The sequence below is a fragment of the Schistocerca cancellata genome, chromosome 8 (genome assembly GCF_023864275.1).
Source record: "Schistocerca cancellata isolate TAMUIC-IGC-003103 chromosome 8, iqSchCanc2.1, whole genome shotgun sequence".
NCBI lineage: Eukaryota > Metazoa > Arthropoda > Insecta > Orthoptera > Acrididae > Schistocerca > Schistocerca cancellata.
Window position 1 is genome coordinate 508,788,680 of NC_064633.1, and position 10,055 is coordinate 508,798,734.

Genomic DNA, 10,055 nt, shown 5'->3' on the forward strand with positions numbered 1-10,055 from the left:
AGAACCGCACAGAGTTTTCCTGAAAATTGATTTGCGAAATCACGACAAGCATACATGCACGAAATGCAGTCTGGTAAGGTACGCTACACCTCGACGGTTCGAGTTCCGGACACAGAGGCAGGCCCCATTTGGCAGTTAACCTGCTTAGCGGTGAGATGTTGCTAATGCAGCAAGAACGAATAGTGTAGGTGCAAAATTTTTAAATAACACAAAATTTACACTTGTACTAGTATCCGGTCTAAGGCGCTGCAGTCATGGACTGTGCGGCTAGTGCCGGGGGAGGTTCGAGTCCTCCATCGGGCATAGGCGTGTGTGTTGTCCTTAGGATAATTTAGGTTAAGTGGTGTGTAAGCTTAGTGACTGATGACCTTCCCAGTTAAGTCCCATAAGATTTCACACACATTTGAACATTCTTTTGTACTACTATCATGCATCTGGGGGAGACCCCATTGAACATTCTTGAAAATTAAGTGAATACTTTGATCGTAAGCGCAATGTACGAATAAATAGCACGTCAATTATGTAGGCGCATTCAGGTGAGTTCTTGTAAAATCGGACGGTTCCTTTCAGAATAAAAACATTGTGATAACAATTTACTCAGAGGTTGTTTTCAGACAGTTTTCAGCAGTGAACATACACTCCTGGAAATTGAAATAAGAACACCGTGAATTCATTGTCCCAGGAAGGGGAAACTTTATTGACACATTCCTGGGGTCAGATACATCACATGATCACACTGACAGAACCACAGGCACATAGACACAGGCAACAGAGCATGCACGATGTCGGAACTAGTACAGTGTATATCCACCTTTCGCAGCAATGCAGGCTGCTATTCTCCCATGGAGACGATCGTAGAGATGCTGGATGTAGTCCTGTGGAACGGCTTGCCATGCCATTTCCACCTGGCGCCTCAGTTGGACCAGCGTTCGTGCTGGACGTGCAGACCGCGTGAGACGACGCTTCATCCAGTCCCAAACATGCTCAATGGGGGACAGATCCGGAGATCTTGCTGGCCAGGGTAGTTGACGTACACCTTCTAGAGCACGTTGGGTGGCACGGGATACATGCGGACGTGCATTGTCCTGTTGGAACAGCAAGTTCCCTTGCCGGTCTAGGAATGGTAGAACGATGGGTTCGATGACGGTTTGGGTGTACCGTGCACTATTCAGTGTCCCCTCGACGATCACCAGTGGTGTACGGCCAGTGTAGGAGATCGCTCCCCACACCATGATGCCCGGTGTTGGCCCTGTGTGCCTCGGTCGTATGCAGTCCTGATTGTGGCGCTCACCTGCACGGCGCCAAACACGCATACGATCATCATTGGCACCAAGGCAGAAGCGACTCTCATCGCTGAAGACGACACGTCTCCATTCGTCCCTCCATTCACGCCTGTCGCGACACCACTGGAGGCGGGCTGCACGATGTTGGGGCGTGAGCGGAAGACGGCCTAACGGTGTGCGGGACCGTAGCCCAGCTTCATGGAGACGGTTGCGAATGGTCCTCGCCGATACCCCAGGAGCAACAGTGTCCCTAATTTGCTGGGAATTGCGGTGCGGTCCCCTACGGCACTGCGTAGGATCCTACGGTCTTGGCGTGCATCCGTGCGTCGCTGCGGTCCGGTCCCAGGTCGACGGGCACGTGCACCTTCCGCCGACCACTGGCGACAACATCGATGTACTGTGGAGACCTCACGCCCCACGTGTTGAGCAATTCGGCGGTACGTCCACCCGGCCTCCCGCATGCCCACTATACGCCCTCGCTCAAAGTCCGTCAACTGCACATACGGTTCACGTCCACGCTGTCGCGGCATGCTACCAGTGTTAAAGACTGCGATGGAGCTCCGTATGCCATGGCAAACTGGCTGACACTGACGGCGGCGGTGCACAAATGCTGCGCAGCTAGCGCCATTCGACAGCCAACACCGCGGTTCCTGGTGTGTCCGCTGTGCCGTGCGTGTGATCATTGCTTGTACAGCCCTCTCGCAGTGTCCGGAGCAAGTATGGTGGGTCTGACACACCGGTGTCAATGTGTTCTTTTTTCCATTTCCAGGAGTGTATGTTTCAAAAAGCTCATGACACTAAGCTGCATTAACTGAGGTTTATTAGTACTACCGGTTTCGGTTGTAAACCATCATCTGGTACGAAAAACACTTAAATTATTTCATTTGTCATGAATACTGAAACACAAATCACTGACTATTTTAATCCACATGAAACACGTAATAAAGAACTCATTCCTAGCATTCACAAGTGCAGCAATCGTCCTATTCATACAAGCAGTTTATTCATTTTATCGGTTGTTGAGTTCCGTAGCTGTCGATTATCTTATTTTAAGAAATAGAGCAACCAGTGATTTTTACGTATTTTCATTTACGCCAATATGTGTTTCGAGCTTTGATCCACCTCTATTAGGCGTAAATAACAATTTTGTTTAGCTAGTGCTCTTTAAGAGTTGTATATTTCGAAGTACTAGTCTTGAGATGTGCTCATTTTATACACTGCTTCTTACTGCGCGGAGCCGGCCGCGGTGGTCTAGTGGTTCTAGGCGCGCAGTCCGGAACCGCGGGACTGCTACAGTCGCAGGTTCGAATCCTGCCTCGGGCATGGATGTGTGTGATGTCCTTAGGTTAGTTAGGTTTAAGTAGTTCTAAGTTCTAGGGGACTGATGACCACAGAAGTTAAGTCGCATAGTGCTCAGAGCCATTTTATTGCGCGGATTTTCGCTTTTGTAATCGTGGCGCATACACTTTCCCGTTTGTATGCTGCACAAGGGGAGTGCGGTGTTTTCCATGTTACTGACTGACGTGTTATGGTAGTTCTGCATCAAATAAATCAGTTTATCTGCCTTTATTATTTGTGAATGTCACTCCAACAGTGAGTAAAACTTGTAACAAAACTTCTTCTATGTAAAAAATATACTCTATTTTTCGAACAATGAGTAAGAGTTAATGAACCAGTGTCTACTGCACTTATCAAACCACCATATAGTCATACAGGCGCTTAAACTACAATAGTACTTTCAGAGCCCGTAAGTAAAATGTAACTTTGACCAGAGATATAATTTTCCATAGTAAACAAAGATGTATGTTGCCAACATGGGGGGGATACTGAGCTGTTATTGTACAATACAAAAATGAAAAAGTGTTTGTGCTACTATCATATATTCTAAAACCGGAACAACAAGTACAGTAGAGAACATTTACATGTAACGATTAATTTGTCGTAAATATACAACTCGCGAAGGATAGTACCTAAACAAAATTGTTAAAAAATGGTTCAAATGGCTCTGAGCACTATGGGACTCAACTGCTGTGGTCATAAGTCCCCTAGAACTTAGAACTACTTAAACCTAACTAACCTAAGGACAGCACACAACACCCAGCCATCACGAGGCAGAGAAAATCCCTGACCCCGCCGGGAATCGAACCCGTGAACCCGGGCGTGGGAAGCGAGAACGCTACCGCACGACCACGAGATGCGGGCAAAATTGTTATTTTGCGCAGTGCACCTCTAGTATCCAAACAACAGTCAATGTTTTAACGATTGTACTAACTGAAGATTGAAATATGTATTACGCTAACCGAAGATGGGTGAAACCCCGAAACACATACTACCATAAAAAATACATAAAAATCGTGGCTGGATGCTGTATTTCTTAAAATAGTAAAAACTTTAAAGACATAGCCGTATTAAATCAGTTGAATATTTCTAAAACACCCACTTCTTTCACTCCGTCATTCGTCGCCAGAATTACGAGAGAGTTATATTATGCAGATGCTTTTTTTCGGTGGAATAAAATACAACATTTCTGCTTTTCAAATGCTGGTGGCCGTTATATTTTTTTATAATAATGTGTCGTTGCCGTGATTTTCGGTAGCGAAAGTAGATAGAGCTGTTGGAACCAACCAGTCTTTATCTGAACCATGTACAGTGGGGCCCGATATTGAATGGATTTAATAATATGAAATTTGATTTTTATTTTTCACTTGATGTCCGTCAGTGCCTTCTGCTGGTGGCTAATTGCAGCAGATCAGTCACTTTGCAAAACTGGACAGAACCACTTTGAAACTCACTTGTTGAACCACCAGCGCCGGCCGGAGTGGCCGAGCGGTTCTAGGCGCTTCACTCTGGAACCGCGCGACTGCTGCGGTCGCGGGTTCGAATCCTGCCTCAGGCATGGATGTGTGTGATGGCCTTAGGTTAGTTAGGTTTAAGTAGTTCTAAGTTCTAGGGGACTGATGACCTCAGATGTTAAGTCCCATAGTGCTCAGAGCCATTTGCACCATTTGAACCATCAGCAGCTAAACTCACGTGTTGCTGACGAGGTAGCGTTACCGAACTGCGCGTCTACGATTTGGCCGACGAATAGGGAGGTTTGGGTGTGGTCGCGTGGGGGTGGAACCACACCCACCCGCCGGTAGCGGGCACGCCGTCCACTCTCTTCTGCTGACAGCTTCCGATCCGACCAGACGCCCTCCTCTCCTGCTTTGGGCAGCAGCTCATTCAGTTTCGGCGGCTTCTCTAGGCCTGCCTTTCCTTCCTACGGATTAAACATACATGCATCTAAAATATGTTTGATTTTTCACCTCAAAGGCTGTCCACTGCTTTCCCTTCCTCGCCAATCCTGACACATTAACAACCATTTTCTTATCGCATCAAAATTAATTCAATTCTTTCAGTTGACAGAGTTAGTTGGATCATCCTGTATTAGTACGAATTGCTCTTGAATGAACTTTTCGCCGACACTGAATTTCTGGAAATGTTCGAAAACAGAAAAAAAGGTCGATCTGCGTTCCAGAAAGATATTGGTCCCTCATGAAGCCAATTTTCTCCACCTACATCTGAATGGATACTCTGCAAATCACACTTAATTATCTGGCAGAGGGTTCATCGAAACACGTTTACACTAATTCTCTATTATTCCACTCTCTAACAGCGTGCTCAAACAAACGAACACCTATTATTTCCGTACGACCTCGGATTGCCCTTACTTTATTATGATGATCGTTTGTCCCTATGCCGGTTGGGGTCAGCGAAAATTTTCGCATTCGGAGGAGAAATTTGCCATGAAATTTCAGTCACCAGTTTTCTCCTCCAAATGCGAAAATATTTGGTTTATGCCGGCCTACATAGGAAGAACTGATCATCATACTAAAATAACGGAAATATGAGCTTGCACGGAAAGATATAGGTGTTCGTTTTTCCCGCGCCCTGTACGAGACTGAAATAATAGAGAATTATAGTAAGGTGGTTCGATGAACCCTCTGCGAGGCACTTAAATATGATTTGCAGAGTACCCATATAGATCCAGATGTAGATGTAGATGAGACAGCTGCTGATTGAAATTTCATGAGAAGATCCCGCCGCAACGTGAAACACCTTTGTTTTAACAATTTCCACCTCAAATCGTGTATCATTTCCGTGACACCCTCACTCCTATCTCTCGAAAGTAGAGAAATGCTGCCATTCTTTGAATTTTCTCTATGTACGCCGTTAATCCTGTTTGGTAAGGATCCCACATCGCGCTGCTGTACTCCAAAAGAGGACGGACAAGCGTAGTGGAGGCTCTCTCTTGAGGACATCTGTTGCATCTAGTGAGTGTTCTGCCAATAAGATGCAGTCTTTGGTTCGCTTTCTCCAAAACATTTTCCAGGTGTTCTTTCCAATTTCAGTCGTTCGTAACAGTAATTCCAGGCTACGGTTTTGCCGCAGTGGATACACCGGTTTCCGTGAAATCACCGAAGTTAAGCGCTGTCGGGCGTGGTCGGCACTTGGATGGGTGACCATCCGGGCTGCCATGCGCTGTTGCCATTTTTCGGGGTGCACTCAGCCTCGTGATGCCACTTGAGGAGCTACTCGACCGATTAGTAGCGGCTTCGATCAAGAATACCATCATAACGACCGGGAGAGCGGTGTGCTGACCCGACGCCCCTCCTATCCGCATCCTCTACTGACAAGGGAACCTCCCCATCGCACCCCCCTCAGATTTAGTTATAAGTTGGCACAGTGGATAGGCCTTGAAAAACTGAACAAAGATCAATCGAGAAAACAGGAAAAAGTTGTGTGGAACTATGAAAAAATGACCAAAATATATAAACTGAATAGGCTATGTGGAAGATAGGCAACATCAAGGACAGTCTAATGACAGGAGCGTCGTGGTCCTATGGTTAGTGTGAGCAGCTGCGGATTAAGAGGTCCTAGGTTCTAGTCTTCCCTCGAGCGAAAAGTTTAATTTTTTATTTTCAGTTTATGTGACAAACTCTTTTCATCAGTTTTTTGGGAGTGATTATCACATCCACAAGAAAACCTAAATCGGGCAAGGTAGAAGAAGCTTTTTACCCATTCGCCAAGTTTACGAGTTAGGTGGGTCGACAACGATTCCTGTCATCTGACGCACATGCCGTCACCAGTGTCGTATAGAATATATCAAACGTGTTTTTCTGTGGAGGAATCGTTTGACCTTTGTTTTCGGTTCCCATTGGAGAGGCACGTCCTTTCGTCTACTAATCGCACGGTTTTGCGGTGCGGTCGCAAAACACAGACACTAAACTTATTACAGTGAAAAGTGACGTCAATGAACGAACGGACAGATCATAACTTGGCGAAAATAAACAAAGTAAAATTTTTCACTCGAGGGAAGTCTTGAACCTAGGACCTCTCGCTCCCTAGCATCTCACGCTAACCACGGGACCACGGCGCTACTGCGCTTCCGCTCTCCTTGATGTTGCACATGCACTACTCAGTTTATATATTTTGCTTATTTTTTCATAGTTCCACACAACTTCTTCCTGTGTGCTCGATTGATCTTTGTTCAGCTTTTCAAGGCCTATCCACTGTGCCATCTTATAACTAAATCTGAGGGGGGTGCGATGGAGAGGTTCCCTTGTGAGGATGACGCGGCGGTCGGATGGTTCCGGTAGGCCACTCGTGGCCTGACGACGGAGTAACAGTAATTCCAGGCATCTAGTTGAATTTACGGCCTTTAGATTTGATTGATTTATTGTGTAACCGAAGTTCAACGGATTCCTTTTAGCACCTCACAGTTTTCATTACTTAGGCCCGACGGAGCTGAAGCAAGTTCTTCGAGGGTACAGAACGCGCCCGCAGATGAGGGGATGCGCAGCCCAAGTTGGCTCGCCCAACAAGTAGTACGGCCTGTGGCGCGTTTGTAATTTAGGCCGGGCTGGCGGCTAATTAGAGCGTCTTGCCGCGTGCCGCGGGACGGGGACGGGAAGGGACGGGACGTAAGGAAATTTTAATTTCGCTGGTATTAGCCGCTGCGCTCCGCTAGGCCCCGCCTGTTTTCTCAATTAACGTGGCCAGCGCCGTCTCTGCATTATGAGCAGCCGCTCCAGCGGAGCGCCTAGAGAGGACGGCCCTCCAGGAGAGCCGGCGAGCTCCGGCCTACACTCAACGCTGACACTTATGCTGTGCTGCGCAACCTGCATCCTCCGACACGTGCTGATTTCTCTTTGCTAGCGGTGCCACGCCCCTTTTAAATAGGTTACAACACCAGTATGTGCTATAGTAATGAACACTTCTGCTCATATAGGATGAAAATTATTGAAATATATTGAACCGTAAATTTACTTTCAAAATGTTTTCTTAAAGAAATTACTTTATTTACTAGCGATTCATCAAGAACAGTAACACATTCAATCACACTAGGTGAGCGTGGAAGTACACTCCTGGAAACTGAAATAAGAACACCGTGAATTCATTGTCCCAGGAAGGGGAAACTTTATTGACACAGTCCTGGGGTCAGATACATCACATGATCACACTGACAGAACCACAGGCACATAGACACAGGCAACAGAGCATGCACAATGTCGGCACTAGTACAGTGTACATCCACCTTTCGCAGCAATGCAGGCTGCTATTCTCCCATGGAGACGATCGTAGAGATGCTGGATGTAGTCCTGTGGAACGGCTTGCCATGCCATTTCTAACCTGGCGCCTCAGTTGGACCAGCGTTCGTGCTGGACGTGCAGACCGTCTCTGCATTATGAGCAGCCGCTCCAGCGGAGCGCCTAGAGAGGACGGCCCTCCAGGAGAGCCGGCGAGCTCCGGCCTACACTCAACGCTGACACTTATGCTGTGCTGCGCAACCTGCATCCTCCGACACGTGCTGATTTCTCTTTGCTAGCGGTGCCACGCCCCTTTTAAATAGGTTACAACACCAGTATGTGCTATAGTAATGAACACTTCTGCTCATATAGGATGAAAATTATTGAAATATATTGAACCGTAAATTTACTTTCAAAATGTTTTCTTAAAGAAATTACTTTATTTACTAGCGATTCATCAAGAACAGTAACACATTCAATCACACTAGGTGAGCGTGGAAGTACACTCCTGGAAACTGAAATAAGAACACCGTGAATTCATTGTCCCAGGAAGGGGAAACTTTATTGACACAGTCCTGGGGTCAGATACATCACATGATCACACTGACAGAACCACAGGCACATAGACACAGGCAACAGAGCATGCACAATGTCGGCACTAGTACAGTGTACATCCACCTTTCGCAGCAATGCAGGCTGCTATTCTCCCATGGAGACGATCGTAGAGATGCTGGATGTAGTCCTGTGGAACGGCTTGCCATGCCATTTCTAACCTGGCGCCTCAGTTGGACCAGCGTTCGTGCTGGACGTGCAGACCGCGTGAGACGACGCTTCATCCAGTCCCAAACATGCTCAATGGGGGACAGATCCGGAGATCTTGCTGGCCAGGGTAGTTGACTCACACCTTCTAGAGCACGTTGGGTGGCACAGGATACATGCGGACGTGCATTGTCCTGTTGGAACAGCAAGTTCCCTTGCCGGTCTAGGAATGGTAGAACGATGGGTTCGATGACGGTTTGGATGTACCGTGCACTATTCAGTGTCCCCTCGACGATCACCAGTGGTGTACGGCCAGTGTAGGAGATCGCTCCCCACACCATGATGCCGGGTGTTGGCCCTGTGTGCCTCGGTCGTATGCAGTCCTGATTGTGGCGCTCACCTGCACGGCGCCAAACACGCATACGACCATCATTGGCACCAAGGCAGAAGCGACTCTCATCGCTGAAGACGACACGTCTCCATTCGTCCCTCCATTCACGCCTGTCGCGACACCACTGGAGGCGGGCTGCACGATGTTGGGGCGTGAGCGGAAGACGGCCTAACGGTGTGCGGGACCGTAGCCCAGCTTCATGGAGACGGTTGCGAATGGTCCTCGCCGATACCCCAGGAGCAACAGTGTCCCTAATTTGCTGGGAAGTGGCGGTGCGGTCCCCTACGGCACTGCGTAGGATCCTACGGTCTTGGCGTGCATCCGTGCGTCGCTGCGGTCCGGTCCCAAGTCGACGGGCACGTGCACCTTCCGCCGACCACTGGCGACAACATCGATGTACTGTGGAGACCTCACGCCCCACGTGTTGAGCAATTCGGCGGTACGTCCACCCGGCCTCCCGCATGCCCACTATACGCCCTCGCTCAAAGTCCGTCAACTGCACATACGGTTCACGTCCACGCTGTCGCGGCATGCTACCAGTGTTAAAGACTGCGATGGAACTCCGTATGCCACGGCAAACTGGCTGACACTGACGGCGGCGGTGCACAAATGCTACGCAGCTAGCGCCATTCGACGGCCAACACCGCGGTTCCTGGTGTGTCCGCTGTGCCGTGCGTATGATCATTGCTTGTACAGCCCTCTCGCAGTGTCCGGAGCAAGTATGGTTGGTCTGACACACCGGTGTCAATGTGTTCTTTTTTCCATTTCCAGGAGTGTAGTTGCCAGGAAGTAACGGATGGAAAATTAAATTACTTTTACAAATGTTAATTTTATTCCTAAAAGCTTTTTCTAAAACAGATTTAAAATTATAAGCAGAAAAGCACTCTCGAAATATCAAGTTACAATTGTATTTAGAGGCAGAAAGGACAATATTAACAGTATGACCCTTCGGGCTGAGAAGCTTGCCTGCTCCCTTTCAACACGGAAGTAGTCATAACCGCTCACAACAACCTCTGAAAGAGTACACTGGTGCAAATCTGCAACGTACCAGAT

At 47.9% G+C, this 10,055-nt stretch overlaps 1 pseudogene; it reads left to right on the forward strand.

The window, feature by feature from the left end:
* The first annotated feature begins 5,695 nt into the window (after positions 1–5,695).
* LOC126095954 (5S ribosomal RNA) lies at positions 5,696–5,813 on the forward strand (annotated as a pseudogene).
* The last annotated feature ends 4,242 nt before the right edge of the window (positions 5,814–10,055 follow it).